The 15,655-nt window shown below is 45.1% G+C and overlaps 1 protein-coding gene and 1 long non-coding RNA gene across 2 annotated transcripts in view; one reads left to right on the top strand and one right to left on the bottom strand.

Annotated features, from left to right (window-relative positions):
• Kif6 (kinesin family member 6) overlaps positions 1-15,655 on the bottom strand; it is a 314,938-nt gene that overhangs the window by 74,131 nt on the left and 225,152 nt on the right. The gene's annotated exons all lie outside the window — the stretch shown is intronic.
• On the top strand, positions 8,411-13,613 carry LOC104872621. The gene is made up of 3 exons (XR_783232.1): positions 8,411-8,637; positions 12,656-12,836; positions 13,544-13,613. It is a non-coding gene; the product is annotated as an uncharacterized LOC104872621 (long non-coding RNA).

The following is a 15,655-nucleotide window of genomic DNA, read 5'->3' on the forward strand; positions in this document are numbered from 1 at the left end:
AGGAGTCCTCTGCCACCAGGCTGATGGAGGTCACCACAGGAAGCAGTGCCATTTGTCATGGTTCTGTTTACTTGCAGGGCCCAGAAGCAGCCTGGCTACAATTGAAGGGGTTGCTGGGCGGGTCCGGCAGGATATGGAATCTGAGGGTGAGGGGAAGACAAAAACCACTTAGCCACGGCCAAAGTGAGTACAGATGTGAACCCCAGAGATCAGATCCTCCGGCGTGACCAAGAACACTCATCCCATCTACTTCCTGTCTCTGACTGGCAACTTCTGAGACGCGGCAGTGCCCGAGGCTCTGGGGATAGAGCCATGTGGTGTCACCTGGGCTGGAGTCCTCAGATTAGGACTTGCCTTAGAGTTTCCCAGGCTGCCACATGAAAGATGTCAAAGGACGACCTTTAATTAGAAGAGATCTCAGGGCTGGCTTGGACCAGGCCAAAGCATGGCAGGCTTGGCAGGGCTTCTAGGGAAGACAGAGAAAGGAAAATCTGAAGTGGAAAGCCACATAAACCTTTGGAGACCCACCCAATGGTGGCACCACATCTAAACAAGTCAAGTGGGTTCCTGACGCCTGGTGCCAGAAATCACACATCCCACCGGCATCTCACACAGGCCCCGGATGAGACCTCAAGGGCTGGGTGGGTTGGAGGTGACAGACTGTGTTTTCCCTCACCTTGGTAACCGTGTGTGATTTACCCTCTTGCTGCTGAAGCTCTGTCCTGGGCCTGCACGCCAAGTGAGTGGGCAGCCAGAGGTACAGAGGGAAGGACCCTGACTTGAAGGTCATTTCCTGTTTCCGGCAGTAACATCAGACCTTATGCAGTTGTCCTTGAGGAACATCAATGCAGAAAGCACTATTTTCCTAGCCTAGCTTATCTGGAGATTTCTGAGGATTCTCCTTCCAGACGAGGTGCCCATGTGACCTGCATGGGGGAACCGGTGTGCAGACGTGGGCACAGAGCTTGGAAAGCAGCCTGGGTCATGCTGGCATTTCTGGGATTTGGAGTAAAGTCAGGAATCTGGAGGCCAGCAACATTTCCATGAAATAAGACAGCACGTTGTGGCTCCTGCTGCCAGGACATTCTTAGGTCTTTTCTACTGATTTTAGCCCAGAAATTTGGCCAAAAAAGCCTCGGTGTTTAATTCTATGGCGTTGGGGCAGCAGCACATGCTATGTCCTGCCTCTCTGTGTGGGAAAAGGGCAGTCGACAGGCCCACTGAACAGAAAGGCCGATTTCTCTTTACCTTAGAGAGAGGCTCCAGATTCTGGAAAAACTTGAAACACAGGATTTCATCCCCCAAATCTAAGATGTCCTGGACCATTTGGAACTGGCGTGGTTGGCAGGGTCTCCTGTCCTGGCTGCCAGGGCCCTGGGTCTGGTTCCTTGCCAGCTCGTGCTTCACTGATAGAGGCTAAAGTGTGGCTGACCTGCCCTGGGTTCTGAAAACGGAGGCAAGCTTTCTATCCATGCCTAAATTAGAAATGACGTCCACTATTCTCCAACTTGTTCTCACACGCTTTTCAAAAAGAGAATTAAAGCATTACATGCTAGCTCAGTAGCATAGCTGCCTTTCCTCTGAAACGTGTGAGGACTTAAGTAAAAGTCTATTTCCCTGGCTTGGAGGTAAATATAAGGAAAAATAGAGTATAAATATGCTTATATTAATGCTTTGGTGGAAAAAGAGTAGGGAAAGTTAATTTTTGTGTGCACTCTCATGTGACAGGCACAGCTCCATACTTTACAAATGAAGCTCCACCCATTTTCCTTCAAACTATAATTCGAAACCATTGTGCTAAGTGAAGTCAGGCACAGAAAGCTAAATATTGCATGTTTCCCCTCATATTAGAAACCTAAAATATAAATAAATAAATGAGTAAATAAGTAAAACTAAAGGAGAGATGGTAGGAAGGGATCAGGTGGAGACAGGAAGTAAGGGAAAGGGGAGTAAAGAGATCCCACCCCTGCCAAAAAAATCAAGATGTAGCTGGGTGTGGTAGCGCACACTTCCGGTAATCCCAGCACTTGGGAGACTGAGGCAGGTGGACTGCTCTGAGTTTGAGCTACATAGTTGGTTCAAAACCAGCCTGACTTACATAGCAAGACTTTGTTTCAAAAAAAAAAAAGAAAAAAGATGTGTTATATGCATATACTAATCCCCCAGAATGAGCGTAACAAGTATGTACTGCAAACACTAATAAGAAAATCCAAATCCTAACCCAGTCTTCACAGCAGTACCCATGGTGGTGGTGAACTAAGCTTACTGAGAACTCTCTATGCTTTAGATGTGTTACACACGCTGTCTCATTCGGTTCTCAACAGTCTATCAACTAGGTACTACTGGGCCCATTTTCTGGGAGAGGCAACTGGAGTTGAAACAGATTAGAAGGGAATCTGAGTCAACAGTTAGTAAGCGACAAAGCCATAACTCAATCCTGGGTTTATCTGACTCCAATGTGTGTGTGTGTGTGTGTGTGTGTGTGTGTGGGTGGGTGACTGTGCGTGTCTGTGTGTAGTGGTGATCTTTATTTTCCAGCTTTAATGAAGCATAATTGACAAAGTTATATATATGTATATTTAAGGTATAGGACATAATGGTTTTATTTATATATTAAAATGATTACCACAATCGAGTCAGTTAACATATCCTTCACTTCACACAGTACCCCGTGTGTGTGTGTGTGTGTGTGTGTGTGTGTGTGTGGTGAGACCACTTAAGATCTACTCTTGCTAAATTTCACGTATAAAATACAGTATCACCAACTATAGTCACACTGTGCTGTATGTTAGATTGCCCAGAATGTATTCACCTCACCACTACAAGTTTGTGCCCCTGACTGACATCTCCCCATTTCCAACTCAGGCCTCTGGCAACCTCCGTTCTATCTTTAGGACTTGGATTTTTTTCCCAAACACACCTTTTCCCTGCTGTGCTGCTAAGAGAAAGTTCTCATCAAGTAGAAACAACGTGATAACTTCCAGCAAAGCACTGATCTCAGTCCTGTGGGGTCAGGAGGTTAAAGACAGTAAAGAAATAAAGGAAACTGGGGGCAGGCTGGCGGCTGCCGTGTGGACCCATGGTTGTGCATCACAGGTCAGAAGAGCGAGATGGCTCTGTGACCAGGGACCTGAGGAAGCTTGGCTCTGGGTGAGGGTCAGCTGTGAAGGTGGAGTTGACAGAGTCATTCAGATACCTGGGCTCTGCTCTTAAGATTTTTTGGCTCCCAAACTGTGCTGGATGAGATGATCTCTCCCGAATCTATACAGAATGTGTACTTTGAAAAGCGTCCATGCACTGAACCGGTTGTACTGGGGATGGGAGGGAGCAGCAGGCCCTCGAGCAGAAAAAGGGGCAGGGCCAGGTTACATGGAAGAGTTGCTGAAACTGGGAGGCCAGGCACGGCACCCAGGACCCACTGACAGTCACTTGGTGTAGACGCTGCCATGAGGAGCAAAGGGGGCGTAGTCACACGTCAGAGGGGCTCCTGGGCGACCAAGGAGCAGGAGCTGGAGGAAATCAGGTTGGTGTCCTTCCTGCATGGGGCCAGCACGGCAAGGCTCTGGGTGCAGAGGAGCTCGTGGCACAGACCCTGCCCAACCGCTAGGACCACAGCCCCTCCCCCTGGGTTCCCTTCTTGCCCAGGTTCCAAGCAGGGGCTCCAAGAGCCTCCCACAGACCTCCCCGGTACCCTCCCTTTCTCAGATACCAGAGAAGTTGCTTCCGGGAAACCTCAGGCTGTTCTGACACGCCTGTTCAGCGGTTTGGAAATGAGGTAGAATTTGGAGTCAGAAGACTTGAGTCTGACTTCCGATTTCAATCAGTACCTACAGGGACTGGGCTGTGACTTCCGTAGTCCTGCGTCTCAGGCTTCTTGAAACAATGAAGATAATGGTGCCTATGGCTTAGGGTGAATAAGAGCAGGCGGCACTTTGTACACATCTCCATTTTAGATTGATGCCTACTTAATTAGGGATGCGCTTCCATGACCTCCCCACCAGCCCATGAGATCTCCAAAGCACTTCAGCTCCCAGCTCACTGCCTGGAACACAGCGGAGACTCCAAACAACCCTTGTCTGACTGACGGACGGGTCAGGATGAGCTGTCTCCGGTGAAACTGTTTTCCTTAAACTGCGGATACATCCCCACTGCAGTGCTCTATGTATACATCTTATCATAAAAATAAAGAACACAGAAGATGGCAGCTATGAATCATTCACTTAAAAGTCTCTGACAGCAGGAATGAATAAATATGGAAGATGCTATAAAAAGCGAGAGTGTAGAAATGAGTTATAATTGCCATCGTAAGCGATGAGGAGTCATCTGCAAACCTACCTGCAGCGAGGTGTTTAGAGTGCAAGGCATATGTAACCCAGCAGGAGAATCTGCAGGAAGGGAGGGCGGCTTCAGCAGCCAGGCCCATGCCACAGGGGCAACCTCATCTCACGGAGAAAACAGATGCGACTGGCTGGGGCATCCCCGGCTCCCCGCTACGGCCTCTCTGTGCATACTCACATGGACCCGGAGGCCTGGCCTTCCCAGCTGCTGACAACGGGACAGGTGTCCACCCTCTTACCGAAGGGTCATGGCCCTTGCCTCCTACCCTCTGTCTTCCCATACGGCTTCTCCCTTGCCTGAGCGATTTCCTTCTCTCTTCCTTGTACCGTTTCTGTTCGCCTTGTTGAATGCGGATATGGATTTATATGAATTTGTACAGCCTGGAAGGCCGAAACAGTCATTTCCAAAGGCTCTGATGTCACGGGTTAAAGAGAAGTAAATCACATCTACTTATAGTGGGATGGGCAGAGTAAGGCATTCAGATGCTCACAGGGAAAATACTCTCTCCTTTAACAATATTCTCTCTTTACCCGGTTCATCTTCCACTTATCTTTCCACTTGTCTGGTCCCTTTTAGCAGAAAAATGCTCAACAGCTTTTTCTACACTCAGCATTTCCAAAGCCTTCCCTCCACTCTCTCCTAATCAGTCCTGTGGTGCTGTTTCCCTTCTGTTCCATTGACACGGCCCCTTTAAGATGGCCAGTGACCTCAGTGTCACCAAAGCCAGCAGTCATTTTTCTCTCTGTATTTATTTCAGGTGACTTCTAAGTAAGCGGCAGAACAGTACAGCTGGGGAGGTGTGTGTGACTGGTGCTGGCCAGGGCCGGGAGAGGCAGTGACACTTGTGACTTCCTGGCTGGCACTGAAGAGCCCCGTGTGGTTACACTCTTTCTTGCCTGAACCCGGCAATGGGGTCACCCCGATGTGGTCTCCATCAGCCCGGGACACTGCTCCCTCCTGATTTCCCTGCTCCTCTGGCTTCTCTTCCTGATGCTCACATACACAGGAGGACTCAGCCCTGGGCACACCTCTTGTCATTTCAGTCGCATGGCTTTGCTGTGTCTTAGGTACAAATGGCTCCAAAATGTGTATCTTCAGCCCTGCCCTCTCCTTTGAGGGCCAACGTGGGATTTCGCTTGAAATCTCTACTCGCATGTCTAACTGACATCTCAAACGCATCCCCCACATTTCATACTCCTCCCCAATCTCTACACGCTGCATCCCCGACGTGTTTCCATATTAGTAAAGGGCACCATTTGCTGAAGCAAAAGTCCTAGGCTGCTCCTTGGCTCCGAGAGCCCACTGTGACGTCGGCTTCGTCAGCAGCTCCCGTTGGCCATTCTTTGAAAATCGGCTTCACGCTGTCTGCTTTAAATTCTCTAGGGGATTCCCATGGCAACCCCAAACCCGAGGGAACCCCAACCCTGGCCCAGCAGGCTCCGACAGCCATTGCTCCTTGTGCCCCGCCCAGGTTTCCTCTGTACCTGCCTCCTGTTTACTGGCCTTGCACGGCAATACTAACTCTGCCTCTTACTACGTGCGGCCCGCTTCTCTGTCTGGAACGTTCTTTCCTTGGATCTTTGTGATTATCAACTCCTTATTCTGTGTTCAGCTCATGCATCACCACCCACCCCACCCCAATGGTCTCCTACCCTCTGGTTCATCTGAAACCACAGGTACACATGTATGGGACAGAACGAAAGCTTCCCGACGCCAGAATGGAAGCTGACCTATGTTGGCACCGCTCCTACTCTAGTGCTGAGGGAAGGGAGAAAGGAAGAGAAAAGTTTCAGTCCTGTGGGAAGATGGTCTGAGAATAGGTCCCAGACTGGGGCCCTTGCATACAAAGGCCTTTGCAAATGGAGCCAGCCTGCTCCTCTGTGAGGATTCTGACCCCAGGACCGGTCCCTCTGTTTATACCACGTTCAGAGTTGTCAGAGGGACCTGTTTGGGCTCAGCTTCCCCGAGCCTTTCACTCTTTCTCACTAGGTTTTCAGGTTTGTGGTCATGATTTGTTTTTATTTCTTGCATTTTAGGCCTCTAAACAATTATTTCTGAAGGGAACCGAAACAGCTGCCGCATACAAATATGAATACATGTGCCTTGCACTTTCTCAACGGAGCAGTTAGTTCCCCAGGAGTCAGGGATATTAAGCCATTTGGGAAGGTTTCTGGGGAATTTCTTTTTAAATACAATGACCTCTAGGAGTTCAGAGAGAGACGCAGCCAGCCCAGGAAGAAAGTCCTACAGATATTGACTCCCACATGGGGTCAGTTGCTTGATGAGGCAGAACACAGGAAAGGTTATTATCTTACTTTTTCTAATTATCAAGGTCTAGGCTGCTCCTTGCAGACATTCTGGTAAATACAGAGTGCTGCAGAGAAGCAAGAAAAAGAAATCACTCATAACCCCTTCCCTCTCCTAGTTCTTCTCAGGAAGTTTTACTATCTAGTTCAGATGAAACTGTGCACACAATTTTGTAGCATGTTTATATTTTACTTAATACTATCTCATCATCTTTTTTATAAGTCATTAAATACGCATGAATATTACTTTTTAGAGCTGTGTAATACATCATCATTATAGTCCATTCCCTAAGATTGGACATTTACATTGTTTTATATAGGTGCCACGTAAATAAGGCTGCAGTAGTGTCTTGGTGCATGAATGCTATTTCACATTGAATTAATCATCTTAGCAAGTATTTATGGTGCCTATGCTATGTCAGTTCCTGTGTTTGGAGCTTGGAGTACAGTGATAGACAAAGCCTTCTTTCCTTGGGAGAATTTACATTCTACTGAAGGCCATAGACAAGAGAAGTAAAGAAATATACTATTCATTAGCTCTGTGAAGACAGATGGTAAAAAATACAAGGATAGAAAGGGATCAGAGGAAGGCGTCCCTGAAGAAGTGATTTTCACAGATGCATTCTGGATTACTTCTGTAGGCTAGCCTCCTGTAGGGAATATCCAAATTAAAGTTCTTGATTTCTAGCAAGCCAGCCGACACCCCGACAGAAGTTCTGAGGGAAAAGAACTGTTAGGTTTGTGAGCTCATTGCTTCATTCTTCTGGTCTGTGGCTTTCCTGTGGGAAGTGGAAATAAGTAGACCTGGGTGTGTATGTGTGTGGTGGTGGCAGAAGAGTGGGAGCGGCTGTGGAGTTGGAATGTTGTATTAGTCAGCTGTCCCGCTGCTAGCACAAAATACCTGATACCTGCCACTTACAGGAGGAGAAGTTTATTTTGGCTTATGTTTTCTGAGGTTTAAATCCATACTTGACTGGCTCCAAGGCAGGAAGCTGATGACAGAGGAAAAGTGCTAAACTCAGAGTATCCAGGAAGCAGAGAACAGAGGAAGAAGCTAGAGAGAAGTGGTCAGGAACAGATGAAGTCCTCGTTTATTTCTTCATGAGCCATTTTCTCCAGCTAGGCCCCACCTCTGAAGAGCCCATTCAGCCATGTACCCATTGATGAGGAGGTTAGTGCACTCACGACCCAATCCCCTCTCCGGGAGTCACAGAAGCCAGTCAGCTTGACGTGTGAGACTAACTGACACAGATTGTTAAGGCTCCTGCTACCCAGAAAAGCCAGGCGAGGAGCATTTATAGTCTGTGAGAAGGGAATGATCAGGCAGTGAAAAGTGTTCTGGGTATTTTGTTAAATGAAACCTAACTGAAAGAAGGTTCTAGAAGGTGTGGTGTGACCATTTCCTGTGACTGGCACGTGTCAGGTGGTCAATAAGAGATACTGAGTGAAAGCAAGGGTCCAAACTCTTGACATGAGTTTGTGGAGACTGGGGTTCCTGAGGAAAGGATGTCTGATCATAGAGTAGCTCAGGATTTGGGAAGCAGGCACCGTAAAGGAAGTGCTTGCTATGGGTGAGTCTGCAGTTCCCGAGCCTGTGAATAGGTGGTGTCCTCATCTGCAAAATGGGGCTAATGATGTCTGCTTCACAGGCTGTGTGGAAGATTAGAGGAACTGATGTGGAAAAATATACATTATCCCTAGTTCACAGCAGGCCCTTGATAAATGCTTGTTTCTCTCCCTCACATTGCATCCTTAGGAGACAACGATCTGGGATAGCGAGAAGTGTGACAGCGTCGCAAATCTCAAAGAGATCAGGGTAAACTGTTTCTCAAAACCCACAGCTGGACAGTGCTTCTGCTTATGGATCAGCATTTGGGCTGTGCTCCTGTGAGTTTTCCAGTCTGCTGTAATAAGACTATTTTGTTAAATATATAAAAAATTCTACGTCGACAAACGCCGAGGAAGGAGCTTTGAGCCTGGCAGATGGCTGGTGGTAAGCAAAGGCTTAAATGGTCTTTTTCTTATTGAAGAAGAGAGTCTGACTGAGAAAACCCAGCTCAGATCGTGTCCCTGACCTCCTTTGGGTCCCTGCAGCAGCACTGTCCCTCCAGATCATGGTCCCTCTTCTTCCAAGCCCTTCCCTCATCTCTCAGCCTTGTCACACTCTTATCCATTGTGCCCTTAGGATCCAGTACCTTCTTTCCATTTTCCAGGAACCAGGGACGTCTGAGGGCTCCCCACCCTCTCAGCAGCTGGTGGAAGTCATGCTCTGCTCTGTCCCATTTCCTCCTGGCCTCAGAGCTCCTACTGTTCTGTCTTCTGCTTTCTTTGTCTGCTCTCTCCATGTGTCAGCAGCACATGAACAGTTTCGTTCTCAGTATTTCCATTAATAGATCACTTTAAAAAAAAATCCTGTCTTTTCTTTATGCCTGGAGCAGAAATGGATTGTGGAAAACAATGCCAAGGGCATGGGGCCCTAATTGGCCCCCATCTGCTATATGGCAGGAAGAGGAAGAAGAAGAAAAGGGCGCTAAAAAGTTAAGTAGCCTGATGAAGAAGCAGCTAAATTTAATCTGCTTTAAAAACTTGGATCGGTCTTCAGCTGTGGCAGAAAATCTTCCTGGCAGATGGCTCAGGCTGAACTAACTGTTGGTGGCTGGTACACTTGGTAGCAGGGACTGGCCTCTCCGCCCAGCTCAGGGAGCAGTCTTGTTGTCCCTGGGTTCACTAACGAGCTCTGCATTGCTTTGGGCAATAATTGCTCTCTGGATATAAAGAATGCAAAGACGGAGCAGGCTGAAAGCCCCTCTGGCTGGGCTTCCTCTTGTTGCAAACAACCAGTCTTTGAACTTATAATTATGAGTCATGGGGCTCCCAGTCTGGTGCAGAAGTGACGCATTTTAACTAAATTATCAGCTTTGGCCCTGTTACTAAATGCTGTGATCAACCATTCTGCATTAAAGGGAAAAGAGTAACATTTTTATTAAGAGAGCAGTATGTGTAGAAAGAGAGCAAACTGTACTATGCTTTCCAGACGCATGGACCAAAGTCAAGCTCTGGCCCAGTGCAAGCCAAGCAACAAAGTAAACAGTAAAAATGGCACAGAAAGCAAATGATCAGGAAAATTCATTTCAGAACTGATGTAAGAATCAACCTTTGCAGCCAGCAGCGTACGATTCCTACAATGTATAATTCTAGGACATTGTCCCCGTTCCCCATCTCTCTTCCAAATCACTCGAGTCTCCTGGAATTGAGGTCAAGAAAGAAGCATCTTTCTTGGGTTGATTTAATCCACAAATCTGTTACAGAACTAGTCATGATAGATGCCTCTGCGTTGTCCAAAGCTAGTTACTTAGACAGATGGACTGACAGACATAGCAATCATACCAAATAAACGTGATCTAGTGACAGTCCTGGGGGAGGCGCATCCTGAGGCCTTCCATTACAGAGCCTGTTCCTGAGGGCACTGGCCACATTAGTCTTTGGTTGAGGAAGTACCGAAAGGATCATTACCTCTTTGTCAGTTGCAAAAGAGGTAACGGATCTGAAAAAAACAATTTCTCTTCTCTGACGCCTCAGGTGTGAATAACACTGTGCAGGACTAGAATAAGGAGAAACAGGCCAGAGTGGACTGGAAGGCTATGAGGGCCAAGTGCGCATTTTTTGGAAGAACAGTTTGAGATTTCCAATTAATCCTTCTAAATAGCTGCCCATTCATCTCCACTGCCGAAGAAGATACTATAAACTGCCTGGGAGATTTGGCTCTGGGTCAAACTGTCTGACTTTCAGATTTTATATCCTTTCCAAATTACTTTCAATTTAAAACTGCTTTTCTTGTTTCTTGAATCCATTACTTCTTGTCCTTCCATAGAAATAATGGTTACTAGAAGGTTATTTTCATGTATTTCCCACCCCCCAAAATAAAATCCATTAATCAATCACTCAATAGTTTTGAGTCTCAACCAAGGCCCTGGCTTCAATCTTTAGAACTGCAAAACAAAATTGTTTTTGAGTATCCATTTTCTACACTTTCTGATAATCCTGTGGCTGACAAAGAATCAATAAACACCATGAAAAATAAAGGTTGAACATAACATTTACCAATTACCTCCTAACTGGCACTCACAATACATGGTTTTCAATTTTCATACCTCTCTGTTGTATGTAAATTTTTTTGATCATTAACGTTTTCTTCTCTGGCATTTTGGTGCATTTTGTCTGGATATCTTTGTCCATTCTGAGCCTCCTTTACTGATCCCTAGATTGCCTGATCATCTGCATGATACAGCTAGTCAGGAAGTGATCAGTGGGTATGGAAAGAAAAGGAACCAAGTGTTGGCTACAGTAGACGTTATTGCTAGAACAGGATGCCTAATGAGCTGTCTCAGCACACACACACACACACACACACACACACACACACACACTTTTGTGTTATCGCAGGAATATAAACCTAAATTTTAAGCCGGCTTTAAAGCATGTATTAATTCAAGTAATTGAAAAAATATGTAAGTATCTGGATCGGGCACTTTTTGATGCAAAGACACAGAATGAGAGACAGAGACAGAGAGAGACACAGAGAGAGACAGAAGGAGATCTAGAACAGGATGTAATGAGCTGTCTCAGCACACACACACACACACACACACACACACACACACACTTTTGTGTTATCGCAGGAATATAAACCTAAATTTTAAGCCGGCTTTAAAGCATGTATTAATTCAAGTAATTGAAAAAATATGTAAGTATCTGGATCGGGCACTTTTTGATGCAAAGACACAGAATGAGAGACAGAGACAGAGAGAGACACAGAGAGAGACAGAAGGAGATCTGACAGAATCTTGAGAGCACCATTAGGTCCAGCATATGTATAACAGGAGTCTCCACTAAATTTTAAGCCGGCTTTAAAGCATGTATTAATTCAAGTAATTGAAAAAATATGTAAGTATCTGGATCGGGCACTTTTTGATGCAAAGACACAGAATGAGAGACAGAGACAGAGAGAGACACAGAGAGAGACAGAAGGAGATCTGACAGAATCTTGAGAGCACCATTAGGTCCAGCATATGTATAACAGGAGTCTCCAAAGCTACGAATAGAGAGAATGGGGAAAGGCAGCATTAGAAGGGGCAACAGCCCTACGTTTTCCTGAAATAATAAATGTACGAATCTTGATATCCAGGAGCACAGTAGTTCTTGATCAGGAACAATAAAAATAAAATTTATTCCCTAGACATCATAGTGATACTAGCAGCGCCAAAGACAAAAGATCTTAAAAGGAGCCACAGGAAATGAATATGCTGACCAAGGAATGTCACTTATGTCAGTAGCACACTTTCCGGTAACAATAATGAAAATAAAGAAGACAAAAGAATGGTTATCTTCAAAGTATTGAGAGTGAAACACTTGATCTATTATATTTGTTTGATGAGACTAATTATGAAATGCAAAAATTCTTAAGGATTTTCCAAAGACCAAATTGAGTACCAAAAAAGTATTGTCCTTTAATATTTCTATCCGTACTGGAAAAATTGCTCAATTAAATGTTTATGTATCATACTAGAAACAATGACACATGTCATAATAATAATATGCCATTCAATGTAAAGTGAATTGTAGTCCTGCCCCCCCAAATTAAAGGTGTATGTAGTGAGTAAATTGCTTTTAGTGCCTCCATTTTACAACTTAAATTGAGGTCATTAAAATCAGAAGCTCAGAGCCTCAGTTGCACTGATCACATTTCAAGTACTCAGAGACACCTGTGTCTAATGGCCACCACACTGGACAGTGCAGTTCTAGAGACCACAGAAGGCTTATATCCATTTTACCAGCCTTCCTTGCAGCTTAGGATAATGGTGTGATCCACCGCTGGCCAAAGAAAACATACAATAAAGTCTAGGCTGGGGAGTGTGTTGCCTTCTGGGAAGGCTTTTGCTTTCTTGATAAAGAAACAAACTGAAGGAAAAAAAATTTGCTAGCCTTATTCTTTTCTTTTCCTTCCAAAATAGGAACATTATATGATGCCTGGAACAAGATGCAGTCATCTTGTTACCATGAGACACCTCACATGGAGAAAAAAAAATTACGTTGAGGATGATTCATGCTAATATATGCTAAGAAGAACCTGAGACCCCAGTGACAATCGCCTACTTGCTTGACCAACTCTGATATCACCTAACTTTGAACGTGGTAAGAAAACAATGATTGTCCTTATAGTGCAAGGCATACAGATCTGCACAGCTGAAAGCATTCCTGACTGATACAGCGTGTGGTCAGCTGTGAAGAGAGGCAGCCTGGTGGAGGTGGATACTGAAAGTAATGGTGAATGAGTTCACAGAGCGGGTGCAGGGCCAGGTAACGGAAGGCTACTAGGGAGATCCCTGAGGTGCCCAGAGTAACATACCTGTCCTTGTCTTCTAGGCCTCAGAATATTTTTCTTTTCTATAGTGTCAGGTATTTTTTCCTACTAGATTTTAGGGCTGATAACTTGTACCCAGAAGGTGTTCAGTAAACATACATTAGTTGACGGCTAGATGCAGACTGGAGGTATCAAGACAAGACTTTTGAGCATGGGTGAAATATTTAACATTAGAAAAAAATTCAGCAAACTAAAGTCCTCAGTAAGACAATCATTAAGCGTTCCTCTAGTGCTATTTCAAATGGAAAGCTTGTGGCTTAACTTTGTATTCCACGAATACCTAAAACGAAAGGACCACAGGGAATTAAATTTTTCCTGGCTCTATTTTCAATTGAATTATGGGTAGTACTTTTATATTTCCTCTGACATTTGGTTTCTGTTGTTATCTCTGACTGTGTAACCTGTAACCTCATGGTGTCTTTTTTGTTTTGCCTCTGAGCTGAGCCCCCATTTCTTTCTCTTTATTTGCCTTCCACAGCATGAGACCAAGGCTCCAACTCCTGTTTGCTTGACCAACTCTATCACCTACCTTAGAACCTGACAAGAAAACAAGGATTGTCCTTATTATATGTGAGTCGTATGAGGGACTGGACATGGTGTCACGTTCTATGGACTGACCTGCCACCATCCAGCCTCATCCACTCTAACCTGACATCCAGTCAGATTCCTTTGATAAAGGCTTCAAAATAGCATGGAATCACCATTAGATTTTCAAACGATCGATTCTTTGTAGAACATGTGAGTATTTCAACTTAAAAAAAAAAAATCTCTTTTCTGACTACCCGGAGATAACGCTGATCACTTTTTAGTCTGCTTTCTTCCAGAATTTTTTCTATGTATGTTTAAATCTAGGTGACATAACTGAAATTATTTTATAGATAAAACTTTCAATTCATCTTCTTCACTTCTCACGATATGAAACACTTCCCACGACTAAAAAACTCTTCCAAAGCATTTGAAAACATAACTGTATGATATCCCTCAGTTGGCCATTATTTCACTTATCTAACCAGATTTTTGTATCATCACCTCTCTTTTCAGATTCCTCACCGTGACTGCCAACTGTCTCTTATATTAAATAAAAATTCCAGCTCTTGGACTCTGTCAGGTGCTGTCCTTCTGAATCTGCCTTTATCCTCCCGCTGGTGTTTCATGTTCTGGCGAAACACATCGGCTCGCTCCTTCCTGCACGTGATTGTCTTCTCTCCCCGGAGTCATCGTTCATCTTCCTCCTCCATCTCTGTCAAATTGTTGCTCTCCTTAAATGTATCGCAGGTGTCACTGCGGTGATCTCCTGCCATCTTCCTCTTTGTATTTCACATATCTGTTTATTTAGTGCATGTGCTTATGACTTCGACAGTCTGTAGCTGACTGTATTTATGTTTCCACGATACAGATGTTATGGCTGGAGAGCATGGAGGGGACCATCGGGAGGGGACCAGGAGTACAAAGTGCAGAGCCAGCATATGGGGCCCCTTCCTCTGACCCCGTCGTCCTTTATGAGACGCTCAGCTCTGGAAGGGAAACGGCTCTTCTGGAAGGGTGGTGGTCGACTCTGGACCAGAAGTATGAAGCAAGACTGCTCTCCTGCCGACTTTGATTAACGAGATAGACTATCAGGCATTTGGAGACCATCTGCATTTCCGTCCTAAATGAAAACATATTTATTTCTGTTGCTAAGTATCTGGAGAATGAAGGAACCATGTGCGCATGGGAGGTTCATCCTCCTCTTGGAAAAAATGATCTCAATTAAATCCAGCAGCTGCTTTAGATTAGCCAATGCATGCAGTATGAATCTGTGGTACTGATATGAGGGTCCCAGGGACTGTCTTTACCTTTGGCTCTTTTGAATCCTTCACCTCACATAAGATGGGAAGTCATGTGGATCTGTTTCAAAGTGCAATCTGGAATCTAGAATACAAAACAGCCACTTGCCTGTTCCTCCCCTCAGCTTCACCGGGCATTACTTGGCAGCACACCTGGACACCGCCTGGGTGATGGGGGCTGAGGGGACCAGGCCAGCCAGGTGGGGCCCTTATGAACACCACTCTGTGGAACAGAGATCTCCTTGGAGCCCCCAGGTCACCTGCCTGGGGATCATTACAACTTGCTGAATTCAGTGCAGTGACACATCTATGAGGGATGAAAGGCCTTACAAGAATGACCTTTTTTATTTTTAGTTAAAAAGTTAAAAAAAATTTTTTTTGTACTGCTGAGGATCCAACCCGGGGCCTTGTGCATGCCAGCCAAGGGCTCTAGACTGAGCTACACCTCAGCTAAGAATTGCTATTTCCATTGTTCATTTTATCACTGTTTATGGAAAACAGATCTCAGGGAACCAGACACACAGTTTGTTTTAGTTTATAGCAAAAGAAAGCTTCCATGTAAATCAGATTCTGTTCCTGTTAGCTACTTGAGCAAAAGTTTGGGTGGGAGTTATCAGCTTTAAGATATATTTATAAATTTAACTGGTCAGGGTCTCTTTTCTGGTGACCCACTTTTCCAAATACTTATGGTGTCAGCAGCTGTCAAAAGACTGATAGCTGCAAGAACTCACTAAAGCATTGAAGATGAAAGAGAAAAAAAAAAA

This window comes from Fukomys damarensis, unplaced genomic scaffold (assembly GCF_012274545.1).
Source record: "Fukomys damarensis isolate Sample0158 unplaced genomic scaffold, DMR_v1.0_HiC HiC_scaffold_20, whole genome shotgun sequence".
In the NCBI taxonomy this organism is placed as follows: domain Eukaryota; kingdom Metazoa; phylum Chordata; class Mammalia; order Rodentia; family Bathyergidae; genus Fukomys; species Fukomys damarensis.